Source organism: Petaurus breviceps, unplaced genomic scaffold (assembly GCF_028583685.1).
Source record: "Petaurus breviceps papuanus isolate PSGF00001 unplaced genomic scaffold, PetGlider_PUasm1.0 214, whole genome shotgun sequence".
Classification (NCBI taxonomy): Eukaryota; Metazoa; Chordata; class Mammalia; order Diprotodontia; family Petauridae; genus Petaurus; species Petaurus breviceps.
The window spans coordinates 3747061-3769542 of record NW_027185863.1 but is presented as its reverse complement, the minus strand read 5'-3'; the positions used below and the strand labels follow the sequence as shown (position 1 = coordinate 3769542).

Below are 22482 nucleotides of genomic sequence, written 5' to 3'. Positions count from 1 at the left end.
AATTAAAATGCTTAAAGGAACAGAGGGACTTCCAAAAAGACATACAAAAAACATTATGCTTTTCAACTTAGAGATAAGAAATTCAAAGAAGTAAAAGATACAAGTTCATCCAAGGAAACAGAGAATAGGAAGGGAATTCTTCACTAAATATCAGGAAGTTTAAATGGCACTTCACACTCAGGTGGAAAATGTATATAACTTATGACACCTCCCCTCCCCAAAAGGGTAATAGCATAAAAATATTAACTAGATGAAATGGTATAAGAATAATAACTAGCTGAAGATGGGTTCACAGAAATTCACTGGAGATAGATTCGTAATGGGTTATTAAAAGAAGCTAGGAATAAATATACCTTCCCACAAAATATTAATTGGTATCCCTGTCAAAGAAAGATTGATTACAGAAATCGTCACTGGTCTGACCATTGTGGAATTTCTAACATTCCAATACAAATGTTCAACAATCCAATGAATTTTCACCAAATTCAGGCGCCAGCTACTAATGATGAAAATCCAACTGTAGAACCTTAACAAGTCAATACTTTTAGCCTAAAAAAAAGTGTTCATGAAATATTTTTACGAATACCAAGATAAAACTTAAGACAAGGCAGTTTCTTCAGTCTACAAAAGAGGAATTCTGAAAATACAGGTCAAATCTCTCTACAATTAATACCTCTCTCTACAGTTCATTCCTAGGGCTACCCACACTCTTCTGTCTTCCCTAAATAGGAATCTTATCTAGTATAACTTGATATAGTAATCACTGGTGTTTACTACTGGCTGCAGAAAATAAGAAGTGTCAGTCATTTGCTGAGGCTAATAAATCCTTTTGTTAGAGGAAGATGCTACTCACAATATTTATTATAACAAATATGCTCTATCACCTCCAGAAGCCATGGGCCACACTCAATTTACAACATAAATATTGTTGAATGTAGTAGTCTTAATGGACCAAGGAGGGGGAGGATATGACCAATACACTGTTCCTACTGCATAAAAGAAGTACATTGAAATAACAAGTTATCATTTAAATAGAAAAGAAATTAAAGCTTACCAGTATTCAATATGAAAAAGAAGACAACTCCTATCATTTCACCTACTTTAAGATACGCAAAGAAACAATTAAATAGAACAAGAAAAATAATTCCATCTTAAACCTGGCCTTTTGAAAAGTTAAACTTGAATTAACTCTGCAGCTAGGAACCTGAATTATAACATATTTATAGTTTAAACCCTACACAGAAAGAGTAGAAAAGCAAAGCTTTTAAAGCATAATGTGTCTTACCTTTGGCACAGTTACAAGACGTGACTGATAAAACGAGGTACTACTCCTTAATAAAATTACTGTCAGAAGATGTTTCACAAGTTACAAAACTGTAGAACTATCTTCAAACTCTAGCAGAAATTTCACAGATGATTCTGACCCAGAATATTTGTATTATGTGGTAAAATAGCAGCACAAAATCTATTTAAAAGAAAAAGAAAGAAAAAATCAGAATCAATGAGATATTGGGTGGTATTCCAGTAGTTATTCTGACACTAACTAGTTTAATGGATAAATTTGACCTTTTCCCACTCTCTGCCAACGCCTCCCCCCCAATAACTTTATATGATAGTTTGATTCCATTCTAATTTTTCTATATTTCCACTAAAGCCCAACTGACACCCTTATCCTGGCATGAGGGTGACTTGATTTTCAACAGTTAGGCCACTGGAAAAAATACTTTCATAGGTGTTCCTAAGATGGAAAGGCTTAAAATAATATTTAAACAGAAAAGCTAAAAGTAGTGATATTTAAATTATCAATCAATCGACAAGGTTTATTATTAAGCATGTACTATATGCTAGGTACTGGAGACAGAAATATAAAGAATAAAATAATCACCACCAATAGGAGTACATATAAAAATATATACAGCACAGAATTTGTACACACACAGCAAATAGTTAAATGCAAAGTAGCTGGGGGGAATTAGCAAAGTTTTCATGAGGAAGATGCCTGGGTTTCACCTTAAAATGAAGAAACGTCCTCCATGTGGGACAGCCTTACAATGGCTCTGAGACAGAACATGGAGAGTCACGTGAGGAAGACAGAAGGGTAGTTTGCAAGAATTGCAGAGAGGAAGGAGGGATTAAAATAAGGATAGGAAAATAGGTTGGGCCCAAGTCAGGAAGTACTTTAAAGGCTAAACAGAAGTTTCTATTTTGTCCTGGGGGCAACAGAAGCCACCAGAGTTCACTGAACAGGAGAGCAAGATCATTAGATCTGTGCTCACTTTGGTGGCTGCATATAGAATAGACTAGAGCAAAGAGAATCTTGAGACAAGGGGACCAATTTGGCTGATGTTGTAGTAATGGAGACAAGAAGGCCTGAATTAAGGTGATGGCTATACTAGTAGAGACAAAAGATCAGCTATGAGAAAGTGTAAGGGTAGAAAAGGCAAGATTTAACAACTAGGCTAGATACCCAGGGTAAGGAAGAGCGAGGGGTCTGAGAGCTTGGAGATGCAGCACTGATATGTAAAGGAGAGCTAAGACTGATTATGAGACTGCATGCATACTGCAGATCTAGGAGCCATATACAAAGAAAGCAGAACAAAGTCAAGTCATAAGAGTTAACAAAGTCACCAATAAAGAAGGTACTGAGAGATGAGGGCCTAGGACTGAGCTCTGGTAAATACCTAAGCTAGCAAAGGAGACTGAGAAAGAATGACTAGATAGAAAAACCAGGAGAAAGTGGTATTGGAAGAAATCTTAACGGAGAGCATTTCCAGAAGGAGAGGTGGGTCAACAGCTTCAAATGCAGCAGAGGTCAAGAAGGATGAAGACTTCTATGGCACATCCAATATGGCAGATAAGAGACTACTGCTATCATTGGAGTGAGGAGACTCCGTTTGAATGATGAGGTCACAAATCAGACTGCAAAGGGCTGAGGGAGGCAATGAATGTAGATAGCTTTTTTTCTAGGAGTCTGGATGAGAAAGGGAAAGAAATGCATTGTGAGAGTCTGAAGGAATGGGAGGATCTAGGATAGGAATTCTTTTTGAAAGATGAGGGAGACTTGTGAATGTCTGATCAGAGAAGGGCTATAGTCATCCAAGGGCCAATCTAGATAAATTTAGATAAGCTCATGATCAAAAGGCTAACCAATCATAGTGCCTGTTGTGTGCCAGGCCCTGTGCTAAATGCTGGAGATACAAAAAGTGACAAAAGACAGTAGCTGAACTCAAGGAGCTTACAATCTAATGAGGGAGACAGATATATACAAAGCCAGCTATATATATGATAAATGTTGTTGTTCATCATTCTTTCTCTTTTTTCTTTTTGGAGGGAGAAAGGCAAGGCAATTGGGGTTAAGTGACTTGCCTAAGGTCACTCAGCTAGTAAGTGTCAACTTTCTGAGGATGGATTTAAACTCAGGTCCTCCTGACTCCAGGACCGGTGCTCTATTCACTGCTCCACCTAGTCACTCCTCATCTTTCTTTCTCAAAGAGGACTGACATCAGAAGGAGGATGTCTTGACTTGCAGGTGAATTGGATTTAAGTGACACAGAGCTGTACAAAGTCATCAGCCTCACTCTCTCTTCTAGAGTTTTTGGGACTCCAGTGGCAAGACATAGATCAAGAAAACTGGCAATGGCCCCCAGTAGAGTGGGAGACCATGGCCTTTTTAAGCAAAGGTCTTTGCCAGGTCTCACTTTGTCAGAGGCAACACCCAATTCAATAATTAAAGGATAGGTAAGAATCAAGGCTGAAGATGATCTAATTTGCCTTCACCCAAGAATCAACCTGGGAGGGGAAGAACTGCAGTTTCTGGCTAGAAGAAACCAACAGTTGCTAATTTTAGTCCCCTTCCTAGTAGAGCTGATGTGAAACAGCCCATTGGAGATATTGTCCTCTCCCTCAGCTGCTAAGACACCATATATCCATTCTTCCCTGTCCCTAGGGATTCAAGGTTGGGTGCTATTCCAAGACTGTTTGTTTGGATCTCTTAGCTCTCTCTACCTTCTCTCCCATGGAAATGTCATTCACTCCCCTGACTCCTTCACAGAGGGAAGGCACTAGCTTTAGGAGAGGTGGAGGAAGGTTTCTCATAGAAGGTGGGATTTTAATTGGGACTTAAAGGAAGTTATCAGGGGATAAATCTTTTTTGGTCAAAGGAATTTACTGATTAAGCTACATAGTAAGGGAGGTTTTACAATCTGTGCTGGTTCAAGTGTCTATATAGATGAAATCACAAATTCCAGAAGCATTAAAATATCTTGATACTGATTTCCTATACCCCTCCCTAAATACCTCACCCCCAAATTCCAGCTTTAAAGCAGAGATCCCAAGATATTTAACCACATATTTTTGTGTGAAGGACATATAAGAAGAAAAGATTAGAGTAAAATTCAGGGAATGGGTTTCTCCTCCCCCACTCCAATCAACACACACACTTTCAGCATTTGTAATATAAAGGGAAAGAGGTTAGTAATCTATTGAGAAAACCTACATGAAAATATGTCGTGTATAGTCCTTATTTTAAATAACTATATGGTATTCTAAGGGACCCTGGGTACAAAATACTCTACTGAAAAATAGCTGCCACTAGAAGGTGGTACAGTGGAGAGAGTGCTGGACCTGGAGTCAGAGAGACTCATCTTCCTGAGTTCAAATCTGGCCTCAGATACTTACTAGCTGTGTGACCTTGGGCAAGTCACTGTTAAGAACTATTAAGGAATCCCCTAAACTTGTCTTTTTTGAGTCGCCATATTTTCCAGGAAAACTGGATCCAGAGCATGCAGGAGACCCTGAATGTGGCAAGAAAAAAGTCCGCCCACCCCAAAAATGACATGATGTGTTGTTTTTACCCCAAGCTGGACTCCCTGTGTATCCCTGAGAGTCAAGGCAGATGCCAGTCAGTCTGCACTAGGTCGAGAAACTGCTTGTGTAGCTGGTTCCCTTGTAGATATCTTCATAGTCTAGCAGTTGCCAAGGGAAAAAAAAATAGTGTGGCTTTTGCCATTGCCTTGTCCCTCCTTTTCAGGAGGGGTTTGGTCATTTTTTCCACCTTTACCACACCTTTCCCCTTCCCATACCATGCCCTTTTAGAAGATTTTTGGTATCTTCTCCTTCCTTTGTCTTTCTGTTAATAAAAATGCAAACTTCTGTATGGACTGTGAACTCTTTGAATTTGTTCATTTCTCTTGTAAGAAAACTAGTTTTCAGGAAAGTTTCATGATGTTGTGATTGTCTGCTAACATTACTTAACATTCTTTGCCTCAGTTTCCCCATTGTTAAATTAGCTGGAGAAGGAAATGGCAAACAACTTAGGTGGCTTTGCCAAGAAAACCCAAAATGGAGTTGTGAAGAGTCAGACATACGGAAAATGACAGGACCACAGATTTGCAGATATTTCAGAAATACAAAGAAGTCCAGTAAAGACAATGGAATCTGACAAAAAGTCTTTGCTAACCAAACGAAGATTATATTCTACATTGCATTCACTATGCTTGAGTAAATATTTTCAGTCAAGATCAATTAATTCATTACCATCATAACTGTAATGCAAAGTGTTAACACTGAAGTATCTAGTTACATTCCAGTCAGGGAAAAAGAATTATTCCAATAACAATTTAATCAAATATCCCTTTAAAAAACAAGTAAGAGCCGATTCAGATGAAAGAGCCTATTGGATTTTTTAAAAGAACATTTTCAAATGGTGGTCTTGCTTGTCCAACAGTGCGCAGCAATAGCTCCAGAGACAACATTCAGGAAAAATAATGATCCAACAATGGAAGCATTTTTAAGTGTTAGATATGAAAAAAAATTCTTGACAGAGCCATTTCAGACCATTCTGCTAAATGTTAACAAAGAAATGATAGCCCTCTAAAAGGGTCACCAGGTCCTGGCCAAGAGTTTTCATTCACTGCTGGATCGTTATTCCCCTCCCTTGGTGTTCTCAACCTGGTGCAACCTTCGGGTTGTGAGGCTATTGTCAGCTGTCGGGACAATAGAGGAGAATATTAATGAAATGAGCTGTTTCTTGGATTTAAACTAAAATGTTCACTTGCCTGCTGACAGATTTTACTAGCGAGGCCTATTCTCGAGGAAAGGAAGGGAGTAAGCATTTATATAGAACCTACTATTACTATGCCAGGTGTAAGCATTGTGCACCTTTTAGCATTATTATTTCATTTGATCCTCAACCACCCTGTGAGAAAGGAGTTATTATTATCCCATTTTATAGCTGATGAAACTGAGGCAAATGGAGGTTAAGTAATTTGCCCAGAGTGACAAAGCTAGTAAATGTCTGAGGCAAGATTTGAACTCAGGTCTTTCTGACATCCTTGAGGCATCTAGGTGGGACAGTGGATAAACCGCTGGGCCTGGCGTCTGGAAGATTCATCTTCCTGTGTTCAAATCTGGCATCAGACACTTCCCAGAGCTGTGTGACCCTGGGTAAGTCAATTACCTCTTTTTGCTTCAGTTTCCCCATCTGAAAAAAGGAGCTCGAGAAGGAAATGGCAAATCACTCCAGCATCTCTGACAAGAAAATTCCAAATGGGATCACAAATACTTGGACACAAATGAACAACTTCCTGACACAAGCTCAGCACTCTATTCACTGAATTACCTAACTGCCTCAAGGAAATGGCAAGTATTTCACTTTGCCAATGCATGCTTATAAATTTTTGCCCGTTTGCAAGTCCATCTCTCTATCCTCCATTGTGATACTGTAAAATTATGTCAATATGGGAACTTAATAAATTCATATTAGATTTTTAAAATTGAAAATAAATAAAAACTAAAATTGTGAGTAGAACAGAACATAAAATTTGAACCCAGAAAGTAATGTCAATACAATGTTTTTGTTTCTAGTGAGTCAACTTAAGGGTTACTAGCAGCCGTCTGGGGAGTACATTTTTAAAAGGGCATCTTGAAATGTTTTTTTTTTCCTGAAAGAAGTGGCACCATGGCAGTTTGCCAATCTATTTCACCAGTGATTTTATATAAAAGCTTGTTGAAATTCATATAGTGAAAATCAAAATTTTTTTTTTAGATTTAAAGAAAATATGCCCAAAGGTTATATTTAATTTGAGGTTGTTAGCATACATAAACTTTCTGCTAAAAATTATCATTTCAATTTAGGTCATAATTAGAGAATACAGTCTAAACATAGCAGAGGAAAGCACACACTTCTGTGAAAAACAATAGCATCAAGCAACAAGACAAATATTGTCAGTCACAAGGTCACTGAAACTGAAAACTATAATTAACCAAAGAGTATAATTCATATGAAATTTTTCAGAAAAAAAATTAGCTGAAACACATATAAGAAAATGTTCTCTATTTCTATTTAGGGATGTTTTTTTAAAGCAATTGGGGTTAGGTAACTTTCTCAAGGTTACATAGCCAGTTAGTTATTTCTAGGTATGGTGCTAAGTATCAGAGCCCAGATTCGATACCAGGTCATCCCGACTCTGGAGCTGGTGCTCTTACTCACTGGGACACCTGGCTGCCCCTAATGTTCTCTATTTCTAAGAAAAAAAGTTTTAGTTCAATTAGTTTGATGTACAGTTTTCTTTAGGGGGGGAAAAGAATGAGACTATAAGTAATATGAAATTTAAAATACATTTCTTTCCCTAATTTCTTTAGATCTTTATTAAAGGTAATTTTCAGTTAAAAACTATTTTGTAACAACTGCTTGAATTATGTTAGGCTAGAATTTTCTTGTATCCAAACAGGGAACTTAGTCAACTGTTATTTGGTAATTGTTCATAAAAATTTGCTGTCTATGAAGCCATGTCTTTTAATGACATTATGAAGAACACTGAAAATCTATGCTGAGAGAGGGAGCCTGGCATAGTGGATAAAGTGCTAGAAGTTCATAGGAAGTCCAGAGAGACCTGGGTTCAAATTCAGACTCTGCTATTATTGGCTGTGAGACCCTGGTCAAGTTACTTGATGTCTCAGGTAACTCTTTACTATAAAACTGTGAGCCAGGTCCTAACCTGCATTGGGAGAGGGAGGTTCATCACAGAGATTCCCTATAGTAATGAAATCATAGGTCCATTCAAATGAAAAATTCACTCTAGGACTAAATGCCTTTCACAATTACAACTGGGGAGAGTGGTGAAGGGAGAGCACAGAAAGGATCAGAGATCTTAGCCAAGCAAAGGATAAAAGAGATCATAAAAGATAACAGACAGGACTTTACAAAATAAAATTTTAAAGCTTCTGCACAAACTTAATGAAGATAATTAGAAGAGAAAAGGTTGTGTTAGAAAAGTTTGTATCAAATATGACCAATAAAATTCTGATGGCCAAAGCATACAGGAAAAGGACACAAACACCAAGAACCATTCTACAAATAGATAGGTAGGCAAAGGATATGAATGATTCTTCAAAAGAAGAAATGCAAAATAGAAATGAGCAAACAAAAACACATTCCATATCACTGAATTAAAAGTGTAAGAATGGGGCAGCTAGGTAGCACAGTGAATAGATCACCAGCCCTGGAGTCAGGAGGACCTGAGTTCAAATCTGACCTCAGACACTTAACCTGTACTAGCTGTGTGACCTTGGGCAAGTCACTTAACCCCAACTGCCTTGCCTTCCCCCCTCCAAAAAACAAAAGCAAAAAAAAAAGTGTAAGAAAAATGCAAATTTGAAACAACACTAAGTACCACCTAACATGCAAAATGGGGGGAGATAACAAAAGATGGGAATTACCAATGTTGAAGGATATCTTTCCTAAAATATACCTCCTTCCCAGATACGGTGATGTAGTCTGATTAGAACTGAAAAAGGAACTATTACCAACTTCCCTTGGGTAACTAAGTCTCTCTTAATGAAATCTAAAATTTCATAAGGTTTTTTGACTGCCATGTCACACTTCTATCTCATACTGAACTTGAAGTCTACTAAAATCTCCAAGTTTTTTTTTGCCCTAGAAGCTTAGCTAGCCTCACTCTTCTTCATCTTTTACTTGTACCAGAGATTTCTTCTTTTTATTTGGATGTATTTTATTTTTTCATCATATATTTCCAAATTATATGTGAAGTTTTTAATATTCTCTTTTTAAAATTTTGAGTTACAAGTTCTTTCCCTCCTCCACCCCTTGAGAAGGCAAGCAATATATCGATTACACATGTGTGATCATGAAAAAACATATTTTCATATTAGACATGTTGCAAAAGAAAACACACACACACAACTCAAGAAAAAAAATAAAGTTTAAAGAGTGTGCTTCAACCTATATTCAGAGTTCATTAGTTTTGCTTCTGGAGCTGAACAGCAATTTTCATCTCAGGTCCTTTGGAATTGTTATGGATCATTGTCTTGAGGAGAGTAACTAAGTCTTTGACAGATGATCATCTTTAGATTACCACTACTGATGTCTAAAATGTTCTCCTGGTGTGTGCATTTCACTTTGCATCAGCTCATATAAGTCTTCCAAGGTTTTTCTGAAACCATGCCCTTTGGTCATTGCTTTCATAACTATAGTATTCCATCACAATCATATATCACAACTTGTTAACCATTGTCCAACTGGTTGCCATTCCCTCAATTTCTTTTTTTTTTTTTTTAAAGCAATCGGGGTTAAGTAACTTGCCCAAGGTTACACGGCCAGTTATTGCTGGGTGTGGTGCTAAGTATCTGAGCCCGGATTCGATCCCAGGTCATTCCGACTCTGGGGCCAGTGCTCTTACTGCGCCCCCTGAATGCCCCCATTCCCTCAATTTCCAATTCACTGACACCACAAAAAGAGTTGCTACAATTATTTTTGTACAAATAGGTCCTTTTACCTTTTCTTTTATCTGTTTCAGATAGACCTAGTATATTGTTGGGTAGTGATATTGTTGGGTCAAAGAATATGCATAGCTTTATAGCCCTTTTGACAGTTCCAAACTATTCATGAGAATGGTTAGACCAGTTCACAGTTCCACCAACAATGCATTCATGTCGTGTTTTTTCCACATTCCCTTCCTGCATTTGTCCTTTTCCTTTCCTGTCAGGTTAGCCAATCTGATAGGTGTGAGGTGGTATCTCAGAGTTGTTTTAATTTGCATTTCTTTAATCAGTAGTTAGTTTTGTTTTGCTTTTTATGTGACTATTAATAGCTTTGATTTATTCTGAAAGCTGTTCATATCTTTTGCAACCACTTATCAAATGAGGAATGACATTTTTTTAATAATTAAAAAAAATAAATTTGGCTTAATTCCCTATATATTTGAAAAATGAGGCTTTTATCTGGGAAATCCGCGATAAAATTTCCCCCCAGTTTCCTGTTTTCCTTCTAATTTGGCTACATTAGTTTTGTTGCTGCAAAACCTTTTGTTAATTTCATGTAATCAAAATTATCCATTTTACTTCCTGTGATCTTCTCTATTTCTTGTTTAGTCATAAACTCTTTCCCTATCCATATATCTGACATTTTTGTACCAGTTTTTTTTTTTTATCACAAATGAGCATCTTTATATTTACAATAGGTGGTTAGTACAGTGGATAGAGCACCAGACCTGTGGTTCAAATCCAGTCTCAGACATTTACTAGCTGTGTGACCCTGGACAAGTCACTTAACCTCTATCTGCCTCAATTTCCTCATCTATAAAATGGACATATTAACAGTACCTTCCAGTAAGAGCACCGGCCCCAGAGTCGGAATGACCTGGGATTGAATCCAGGCTCAGACACTTAATTAATACATAATTTTCAGAAAAATTATGTGTTTAGCAACAACAGAGAATCCTAATTGGGAAAAAATAAATCAAACTCTTAAATCTTTCAAGCAATAAGATGAAAAATTGAAACAATTCCTGCATCTAAACCAGTTTCTATATGTACAGGGAGGAAGAGAATATTGTGGTAAAGCATCTAATAAAAAGTAAGCTACAATATCCAGCATTATTGCCTATTAAAAAAATTTACTGAAAGCAAATCTGTGGTAACAAACACCTGTAGTCCCTGCTGCTGAGACTGCTGAGGCTTGTGGATCATGTGAGTTTAGGAATTCTGAGTTTCAGTAGAGCTAAGATGTCTGGCATCAATATGGTGAGCCACCAGGCTTCCTAAAACGATGCAAACCCAACCAGGTTAGAAAATCAGAAAAGACTAAAGCTCCGGTGCTGATCTGCAGTAGGATTTGACTGTACTTGGGGGGATTGGAGTAAGGGAGTGGAGGAGGGTGAGGTGGAAGGGAAGACAGAGGAGAGAGTGGGAAGAAGATGAGAGGAGGGACAAAGAGAAAGAAGGGGGATGATGTCAGAGGGAAAAGAAAAAGGGAGTGGTAGCGAGAAGTCACTGCGGTGGATCCTTACTAGCCCTGTGACCCTGGACAAGTCACTTAACCCCGTTTGCCTCAATTTCTCATCTGTAAAATGAGCTGAAGAAGGGAATGACAAACCACTCCAGTATCTTTGGCAAGAAGACCCCAAAAGGAATCACAAAGAGGTGAGCACGACTGAAATGACTGCAACAACAATGGAAGAGAGGGAGGTTGAGAAGGGAAGGGGAGGTACTGCAAATAATCAAATCCTTTTCAGGATGAAATCTACAACGGATGCAAAATTTAAAACTGATCCAAAGCAGTGTTTTTTTAAAATTAGCCTTATGTGACTTAGTACTTTTCAGAGTAGGCATTTTTTAAAAATTGCTTTTAAAGATTTAATGCATAGGTTTTACAAAAAAAACACTGATTTGATACATTAAAATTATCTTTTCTTTTATAAGTTTCATAATCTACTAGGGCATAGAAATGAAGAAATCACTAAAAGATGCCTTGAATCAAGCAATTTCTCTTTTACCAATCCTTAGGGTTGCATTATACTTTAAGGATTTTTGTTATTATTAATGCTGTTTGGGAGGGAAGGGATGACACTGGAGGATGGTAAGAAGTGATCAAATAAAAATTATTCTAATGCCTGCCAAGTTGTCTGTGAATGTTTCTGTTCTTTAACATGAGCATTAACATAACCCAATATATTTGGAAAAAAATTACACACAAAGGTTAATACCTCTACTCAAAGAGAAGATACATTGCTGCAACATGCTTTGCTGTCAGAAATTTCATCATAGAAGGTAGAAGAAATTTAATTATTAGATACAGGAAATTATACAGAAGACACAAGCCACACTGCAACATTAGTAAAGCGAAACTATGCTACATAAATGACATTGGGTCAGAAAACAAAACGTGGATCTTAATATTTCATAAATAACAGTTCAACCTTATAAAATGTAAACGCAGCTTCTTAAAAAATCAACTGTATATTAAGTAAGATTAAAATACCACATTCATAAAGCAGGTTTCCTTACTGTGAATATAGCACTGGGCCTGGAGTCAGGAAGATCTGAGTTCAAACGGACTCAGACACTTACTAGTTTTGCATCCCTGGGCAAGTCATTCAACCTGTTTGTCTCAGCATCCTCACCTGTAAAACAGGGATGATGATAACAGCTAACTCCCAGGGGTTTTGTAAGGATAAAATGAGAGAATATTTTAAAAGTACTTAGCACAGCACTTGGCACAGAGGAAGCACTATGTAAGTGCTAGCTGCTGTGATGAAGACCACAAGAACTATTACTACCTGTTCTTTTGCATAAGGCAGGATTGAAGGACAATTACATATTTCATCTTGCCTTAGGGCCAGAAGTCACACTGGGCGGCACTGTACAGTGAGGCGTTCTGAGCTGCAGCAGAGTTAAGATGTTTGTATGGTTAAATGCATGGTTCTTACAGTTGCCAATTGAGAACTGTCACCAAAGTTTTACCTTCCTCTGACTCATTTCCATCCCAAATCAAGGCTGTACCAAAAAGCCATTTTTATAACATTGCTTAGGTTTATTTACTAGCTACCCTAACATGATCTCACTACTTTTCTAACCTTAAAAAAATCAGAATGTTTCATTTCAATAATCTCTGACAATTATATAGTGTTTTAAAGCTGGCAAAAATGCCAAATTTGATTTATTTCATTTGATTCTCACAACAGCCCTATATAAGTTAGATACTATCAGTATTATCATCACATTTTCACTAATTGAAGTGTAATGATTGAGGAATCTTTACTCATTCTCAATTTTCTCTTTTTAGGTCCAGATCTACTTCAAAGAGAAAGAGAAAGAAAGAGAGGAGGGGGGAGAAAGAGATAGGGAGAAAAGGAGAGAAGGGGAGAAGGGGAGAGGGGAAGAAGGAAGAGAGAGAGAGAGAAGGGGGGGAGAGAAGAAGAGGAAGAGAGAGACAGAGAGAGAGAGGGAACAAACTGTAAACTTAGAAAACCTCATAGGATTCTTATTGAGCATTCAAAGGGCCTTATTGGCTCTCGTTCCTCTTGCCGGGAAAATGAAAATTACATTGTTAAGAGCAGTTCTAACACAGTTGCTTGTTCCTATCTTCGGGTCCCCAGCTCCATTTCCATTTTGGGCAGCAGGCTGAAAAGAGCTTAGGGAGTTGTCAAGCAGCCCTCAACCTAGCTAAAGAATGAGAGGGATTGTCAAACCTGGGTGGAAGGGCATGGTCAAAAAATAATTGTACTGATATCTAAACTGTCTCTTGATTCTTTTTCTAGTCCAAGCCTTGAAGTTCCTCAACAATAGGGCTATAATTTGAAAATGGAGAATTACATATAAAATTTTTTACTTTTAATAGGAAATATTCAAAGCAATAAAAGATGATAAGCATTAAAAAAAAACTAAAGACACTTTCTGGGCTGTTTGATGAGACTCAAAAGACTGGGACTAACACAGGCATTTAATTATCACTGTATCTTTTTAAAAATTACTAAAAAAAGATTATAGAACCATATCATTATTATGAACAAGTGAGGAAAAGCAGTAGTACACGGTACAGTCATATATTTTTAAGAAAAGTGTTAAGAGCTTTGTCTCAGTACTAAAACAAACAAAAAACAAAAACCACCCACTTCTCTAAGAATATTAAAATGTATAAAAGGAAGGATCTTTATTACAGAAAAAAATACAAACTAGTGAACTTAAATGGAAGCAAAGAGAACAAGTCAATACTTGTAAAATACGAGTAATCTATGTATAATCACAAGCAATCCTCATCTTATGTGATAACTGTCTCAGAAATCACCCTTAAAAGATCTACCCAAAAAGCTGAGGGTCTTATAGTAGGTGTTTTAACATTCTGTGGAAACCAGTAGAATACTGGGGTTATCCATCTGATCTTTCTCACTCTTGCTCAAGGACCCCAGGCCACCTTTTTTTTTCTAATACATTTTCTGGTGGACATCCTTTATGCCATAAGTAATTTTCAGATGACCATTGGAAATATACCTTTTTTTTTTGTAGTACTGGAAAACAAAGTTTTATGTCTGATGATTGGAAAGTGAGCAATAATAGAATAGAATATCACTGTGCTTTTAAAGCACAACAAATATGACAAATTCAGACAATCTTGGGAAGACCTGTGGGAATGGATGCAAAGTATACAGGACCAAGAGAACAACTTACCCAGTGAATAGAATAAAGGGGAAACAATACTGAAAGATCATGGAACCATAGAATCCCGATCACTGTAGTCAACCACCAATTATGATTTCAGAGGACTTCTAGCATAGCATGTCTTTCCCTTCTCAGCAGAAAGGTGATAGACTTGGTATAGAGATGGTATGAAGTATATTCTGTCACATGTGGCAGGGAATAGAAAGCAGTGTTCACTGGGTTATGAGGGTATTTTGTTTGTTTCTCTTAAGCTTGATTTTAAAGAAAACAAATATGTTTCTCCCTGTTGTCCCATAATTTTGATTCTTCAGAAGTTATAGGGTTCCATATATCACGTGGTACATGTAGTAGGAACAATATCCTAGCCCATGCTCTTAGCAAGTTATGGTAGTTTTTCCATAAAAGGTACTGAAGTTATCTTTGAGAATTGATTGGTTTAAGGGCACTAAAAGTTCAGGCTGTTGACATAATTTCTTGGTCTCCCAAGGACGAAGCAACCACAAAGAGGTCCAGCTACACACTGATGCTTAGCTGACAGACCACAACAGGCAATTCAGGCAAGGGGGCTTAGTTTGGTTGAAACAATTCAAGGTGTCCTCAAAGCACTACCTTGGTGAATATCCTTCTGTTCCTATGGCTAAGTAAATTTCCTTTGGTTAACTGCTGAATCACCTATGAATGTCCCATATTGTTCTAGTATCAAACATAGCAGGGCAGGTAGGTGGCTCAATAGATAGAATGCAGGACCTGGAGTCAGGAAGACTCCTCTGCCTGAATTCAAATGTAGTCTCAGACATTACCAGCTGTGTGACCCTGGGTAAGTCAATTAATCCTGTTTGCCTCAGTTTTCTCCTCTGTAAAATGACCTAGAAAAGGAAACTGAAAATCACACCAGTGTCTTTGCCAAGATGACCCCAAATGGAGTCACAAAGGGTCAGGCATGAAGGAAATTGACTCAACAAGAACAAAAAGAAATGACCAGGTGACTGGTTTGAGTCAGTCCCAACCCATGTCATCAGCAGGAAGAATACAGTAGTTAAAAAGATGATTATATGTCAGGGAACACTTGGGTACCATTAAATGCACTGCAGAATTTCTCAAATGCAATCCAACTTATTCACTCTTCCTCCTATTCAATTGTGGAACTAGCTCATCATATATCTGCAGTGTCTGTCCTAGATGTACAGGTTGGTAGGATAACTTACTGGCTTGCCACCCATCCAACCACAGCAGTCTAGACCAGGTTTTCTGAACCCAGGGTCTGAGAATTTAAGTATTTTGGTAACAATATTTCAATATAATTGGTTTCCATTGTGATTTTATGTGCTTTATGCATTGAAAAGCATTATTCTGAGAAGGGGCTCATAGGCTTCATCAAATTGCCAACAATGTCCATCACATAAAAAAGGTTAAGAACTCTCAATCCAATAGACACTTTTCATCCACTTGGTTTTTCCCATGTGGAGTTAGGCCAATATCATTTAAGGATGTTCTTCAATGCTCTGGGGGCTTCAATACCCTGGGGTTTAATAACAGCAATGTTATCCACAGCTAGAAGAGCCAAACAACCTTACCATCAATAAGGTCTCTCTCCTTTTAAAAGATAGCTACAGTGCTTGCAGTGGAAAAAGGATTGAACTAAAGAGGGAATATGCTAATTATTGGTCATGTGACAATGAGTACTGTGACAATTTAACCTCTTTTGGTCTCACTGTGAAATGAAGAATATTGAACTAAATGATTCTGAAGGTTTCTTCAGGCTATAAATCTGATAGCACTATGAGTCTCCACATCTCTAATAACCTGCTGGATACCTTTCAAAAATATATGTCTTTTTCATTTTATGCCTCACTACATATTAATCAGGCATTGAGGTGGCACAGTAGATAAAATTCTGGGCCTGAAGTCAGGAAGACCTGAGTTCAAATGCAGTCTCAGACACTTAGTAGCTGAGCAAGTCACTTGTTTGCCTCAGTTTCCTGATCTGTGAAATGAGCTAGAGAAGGAAATGGCAAATCACTGCATATCTTTGTTTTTTTTAAGTTTTTGAAATTCAATTTTTATTGTTTCTCAAATACATGTAAACAAAAAAAATAATTTTCAAGTTTAAAAATTTTGTGTTACAAATTTTCTCCCTGTCCTCAAGATGGTAAGCAATTTTATATAGATTATACATGTATAGTCATGCAAAACATTCCCAAATTAGTCATGTTGAAGAAAATACAGACAAAAAGAAAAAAAAATTATAAAGTTGTTTTTAAAAGTATGTTTCAATCTACATTCAGACTCCATCTGTCTCCCCCCGCCCCAGAAGTGGATAGCATTTTTCATCACATGTCCTTTGACATAACTTGTTTAAGGTCACCTATGACTTAGAAAACCACAAATTAACATTATCTATGTTTTATTATATACTTTATTTGTTTTGTTAAATATTTCCCAATTAGATTTTTATCTGGTCCTGACTCCACTCAGGCATTTGGTTTTTTTGTTTTTGTTTTTAGGACAGAGAGTTTGACACATATAATCCAGTTGAAATAAGTTCTTCAGATTTCAAACCCCCAGGATCTCTAAACTTTTTTTTTTTCAATATACCCTACTGGAAAAGTCTAAGGGGGTACAGGAGAAGATATGGGAGAGAGCAGTTTGGAGGAGGGGATATTCAGTGGGATCACTATTTTGGGGAGGTGAGTAGGGGAAAAATGGGGAGAAAAGTTGTAACTCAAAATCTGGTGGAAATGAATGATGTAAACCAGAAATTAATAAAGCACTGCATATCTTTGACAAGAAAATCCCAAATAAGATCACAAAGAGTCAGGCACAACTGAAACAAATGAACAATAGCAAAAAATGTTGACAACCAGAGTAATTTAACAGTTGTGATCTCTGACTGCATTTATCTTAAAAATGGAATCTTGTACAATCCTAATGTAAGAGCTACCTTCCTAGAAGACAGCCTTTAGGAATGTGTCTGACTCTACTGAGTCAAATGTTTTATTTTATTATTTTCTTCTGTAACCAAAGAAAGAGCAGGATTTCATATCCTTTATACCTTGCAGGTAAGCTGTGTGACTGTGAGCCTATTATCAATGATTTCTGAAGTAGATCTGCAGGATCAGGGAACGGCAAAGAGATTCCAATTTGTCAGTCCCAATCTAATGCAATCTCCATTAGAGATGACTATTCAATTCTTTGTATTAGTATTCCCAGTACCTGGCACTGAATACATGCTTAATAACAGATTTGTTTAAATGTCTGATTCCTTCTGCCCCTCTTCCCTAAAAAGGAAAAGAATGGAATTGTACAGGCCAGTGAAACTGACTTTAATCCCTAGAAGTAGTAGTAGAAGTGGTAGTGGTAGTGGTAGTAGTAGTAGTAGTAGCAGCAGCAGCAGCAGCTAACATTTATATGGAGCATACCATGTACCAAACACTATGCTAAGCGTTTTATAAAATCTTATTTCATCCCCGGGAGGCAGTACTATTATCATCTCCATTTTACAGATGAAGAAACCAAGGCAGACAGAGGAAAAGCAATCTGCCCAGGATCAAACAACCATGAAGTGCCCGAGGCCACATCTGAACTCAGATCTTCCTGTCTCCAGGCCCAGCACTTTGCCAACTATCAGTGAATATTCAGCAAAGAAGCATGATAATCAAGTAATAACCAAGAGTGAGCACGGCTTCTTCAAGACCAGGTTTCTAACAGAAAAACGCAAAGATGAATTTGTCTGTTCTCGTGTTATTAAATTTTTTATCAAGAACTTGAGAGATATCTTGACAGAGTAGGTAGAGAACTAGTTTTGGAGTCAGAAAGAGCTGGGGGAGAGGAGAGTCTTATATCTGACACATACTAACCATATAACACTCAGCAAGTTACCACATGGCACAATGGATAGAGTGCTTGCTGTTCCTGGAGTCAGCTAGACTTGAGTTCAAATCTAGCCTCAGACACTTGCTGGCTTTGTCATTCTAGCCAAGTCACTTAACCCCAATTTGCCTCAGTTTCTTCATCTGCAAAATGGGATAACAACACCTCTCAGGGTTATTGTGAAGATCAAATATGATCATATGTAGTTCCCAACACACAGTAAGTGCTGCATAAATGTTACTTGTCCTTATTATTACTTCACCTCCAAGTGCCCCAAGTTGTAAATTATTATTATTACTACTTAACTTCTAAGTGCCGTAAGCTCTACATTATTGTTGGTGCTGTTGCTAACTTCTGTAGATTATTAAACTTATTTAAACTGCAAATTAAAGATGAAATGCTGAACTGTACCAGTAGAAGGAATTCCCACACTGGAAATTCAATGATAAAATTACAGATCTGAAGTAAAAATAAAAACCACTGACCTGCATAGACAGCACGCTTGTCAGGTATGTCAAAGACTAAAAGGATGGCTAAAGTTATAAATGAAAGAGCCAGGTTCAAATGCTGGGCCCAATCTAGTATGATGAAATTTAATAGGAATAAATGTAAAGTCTTAACATTTAGATTTTAAAAACCTCATCCTCCAATTCTGGCTTCATAGCAGTTTATCTGAAAAAAGTCTGGACAGGTGTGATGGTGGTAGAAGGGAGTGGTTAAGACATAACAAGCTGGGGGTCGCTAGGGTGGTGCAGTGAATAGAGCACCGGCCCTGGAGTCAGGAGGACCTGAGTTCAAATCCAGCCTCAGAAAAAACACAAAAACTAGCCCTGTGACCTTGCACAAGTCACTTAACCCCAATTGCTCTACCTTCCCCCCTCCAAAAAAAGCAAAAAAAAAAGAGAGAGATAAGCTTACTATAAATTAACAAAGTCACAAAGCATGCAAAAAAACTGATTTCTTTTCTGAGACTGTATTACCAAAGTCATAGTAGCCAAAGCCAGGGAGATGTTAGTTCTACAACATTCTTCCCATTATTTGGTCACTCTTCTCCAGTAGCAGAAAGAGCAGATGGCCTACTTTGAAGGAAGTGGAAAATCAGTAAACCAAGGTTTTCACTTAGAATTTTAAATTTTTACTGATAACTTGGAAAGTTCTTGAGGGCTGATTTGTAAGCTTTATTATGAAACAAGAGTTAATTCATTAAGATCAGAGACTGAAAGTTAGAAGGGACCTCCCCTCCTCTAGGTGACTGACCTAGTCAAACTCCCTCACTTTTTAATAGAAAACTGAATCCAAGAGAGATTAGGTGACTTACTTAAGGTCAGACACATAATAATAAGTAAACATTAGGATTGGAATCAAGGCTCTCTGATTCAAAATTCTGCCACTCTTCCACAGCACCAAATTTTCACTTAATTCTACATAGGATTCACTTTTTAAAAATGTCTTACCCAAATCTGACACATACTTTGATAACTAAATTGTCGCAAGAACTCTAGTTCTCTCTATACAAAGAAGGTAAATTTTTTTTTCACTAAAAAAGAAAAGAAAAACAAAAAGAAACATCAAAGTGGAATGTCTAACTCTTTGTGATTCCATTAGGGGTTTTCTTGGCAAAGATGCTGGAGTGATTTGCCATTACCTTCTCCAGCTCGTTATACAGATGAGGAAACTGAGGCCAACAGGGTAAGTGACTTGACCAGGGTCACATTAGTAAGTGTCTGAGACCACATTTAAACTCAGTTCTTCCTGACTCCAGACCCAATGTTCTATCCACTGTGCCACTTAGCTGCACATGTGTAGACAGATACAAACAGACATAGATAGATGGATGGATATGTATACACACATATCTACAGATAGATGTTTATCTATAGATATGTATATCTATTGCTATATATTTAGTTCCTCTCCTCCCCCAAAAAGATAAGATTTTTAAAATGATTCTGGTCGCCACCTTAACCTGTTAAAGGAAGCTCTAGGGTAGCCCCCCCAAATCTAAGGTCCCCCCCCACACACACACACAAGCAGGTAAAACCAGCAATAATGGCTTGTGATGGTAATGGGAATTTGAAGATCTTCCTGGCTCCTAAAAAGGCCTAAGGGAATCTGAAGATCTTCCCTGCCCCTTGATAGGCCAAATGTAACCACATGGAGCCTGGGGTGGGAAGAGTTTGTTGAAAGGGTGAGACATAGCTGAGAGGAAGCTGGGAGTCAGAATGGTAGTTAGTGCAGTGGGAGAGAGAGGATGCAGGCAAGGAGATAGCTAGGCTTGTGAGTGTTTGTGGGAAGGCTTGGGGATGCTGGTGCTCTCTGCAGTGTTATTGTGCATAGATTTCTTTGCTTCTATGATGAATTCGGTTTTTTGGTGTTGGGATTTGGTTTTCTGGGGTCTGAATAAATGTTTTGCATCTGTCTTACATATGGAGAGTCTGGTATTTTGCGATTTAGAACTATGCTGACATACTCATAGCAGCCATTGGTGCTGTGAATATCAGGTTGGCGGTACACGGCTCAAAGCCCTTTCTCTAGCTTACGTCTGAATATCTCTCACCAAGGCCACCAATTCCCTCTACTAGTGTGAATCTGGACCATTCTCCAGATCCATGTTTCTTACCTTCCTTCCCCACTGCCTGATCCTGCTAGACCCAGACTTGACTGGTTTGGGAGGGTGACCATTCCTTCTACGTCCCCAAGCAACCTGATCTGGTTTCATCATCTTCCTTGATTACTCTTCCTATTGTTACCTATCTCTTCTCAATAATGTTAGCATGTTTTAGTCTTGTATGTACCATGTTTTTATGTATACTACTAAACTTTGGTACTCTGAACCTAAGTGTGCGTTAAAACAATTTTTTTTTCTTCTCATACTAACTAGCATGTGAGAAAAACACTATTACAACTTGAGACAGCTATAGGCAGAGGTTAAACAATTTATCCTAAATAATCTACCAAATAAGGCAGAAAGGGAGAGGGAAAAGCATTTATTAAGCCCCTACTAAGTACCAGCTGCTATTTTTAAAATATTATCTTACTTGAGATAATATTTATATCTTAGTCCTAGAATCCATTATCTTATTTTCTATCTATTCAGATTACCATCGTATTTTCAAAAAAGCTTCTTTGTATATCATAAGATTACAACCAGAAACAAGTATAAAAAAAGTAACAAGGCTGAAACCAGATACTGGTTTGCCTTAATAATTTTATCACTCTAACTTCAATTTTTGTCATTTCAGAAACATTTTACTTATTTTGCAAAATAATTACACTGAATCAATGAGGGAAATGGAATACTTTCAATATGAAAATAAGGTTTTTAAATCATACACTGGACTTCCTATGGCAGCTGTCAAATTAATGCCATACATAAAGCCAATCAAATGCTGTGTCTGGGCACAAATCCAAATATGTCATTCCTGTCTGAATATCCCAAAAAAGATTTCTGCCTAGGTTACAAGTGGAAAGAAGTACCAGATCAGCTCTGTAAGCAATTTTTTAAAAAGCAGAAGGAAGAAAGTTTGGTTGGTGAAGGTTCAAGACAAGTAAAATCTATTTAGACCCTTGACCATTTAACCAGGAATAAAGAAGGACAATCCACTTCAATGGGCACCTGGCAAAAAGTCAAAACTAATTATCTCCTCCTACTCTATAGCCTTGTTCTTAGTAAATTTCAAAGAAAAACAATGGTTCATTCACTTTATTTTCATTATAGGACATAAATTTCATTGTTACAAAGGAACTTAATGAACGTGTTGAGGATATATGGTCAAAGAAGTGATTAGAGGCAGTCCCACACTTCCTGTTTCGGATTTCACCCACTCTGCACACACAATGCCTACCTTATGCATCCTCCTCATTCTACCCACTCATTTCATGGTTTATGAAGCCTATCCCATGCTGTGCTAGTGCATGGAGTGACCCAGGAAGATGAAAAATAGAAATGGTCCTGCCAGGTGGTGGTTTAAAAAAAAATCCCTGAGGCCAGTATGCATACAATTATGCCATAAAAATCCTTGGCAATCAAGAAAAGAGTGGGAATGTCCCTCCCTCCTTTTTTCCCAAATGCCCTTCCAGCTGCTCCTTTCAGACAAAACTTATTTTGTCATTCAAAGTAATTCTTAAAAATATAATTGCTTTCGTGCCACACTGATA

General features: G+C 37.5%; 1 protein-coding gene across 10 annotated transcripts in view; it reads right to left on the bottom strand.

Annotated features, from left to right (window-relative positions):
- NCK2 (NCK adaptor protein 2) overlaps nt 1-22482 on the bottom strand; it is a 202648-nt gene that overhangs the window by 85536 nt on the left and 94630 nt on the right. For 9 of the 10 annotated variants that reach the window (XM_069093978.1, XM_069093976.1, XM_069093979.1 and 6 more), the window contains one exon: nt 1286-1465. The exons of the other annotated variant lie outside the window; for it this stretch is intronic. The gene's annotated coding sequence lies outside the window, so the exon portion shown is untranslated. The remainder of the gene's footprint in view (nt 1-1285; nt 1466-22482) is intronic. 10 annotated transcript variants of the gene reach the window in all.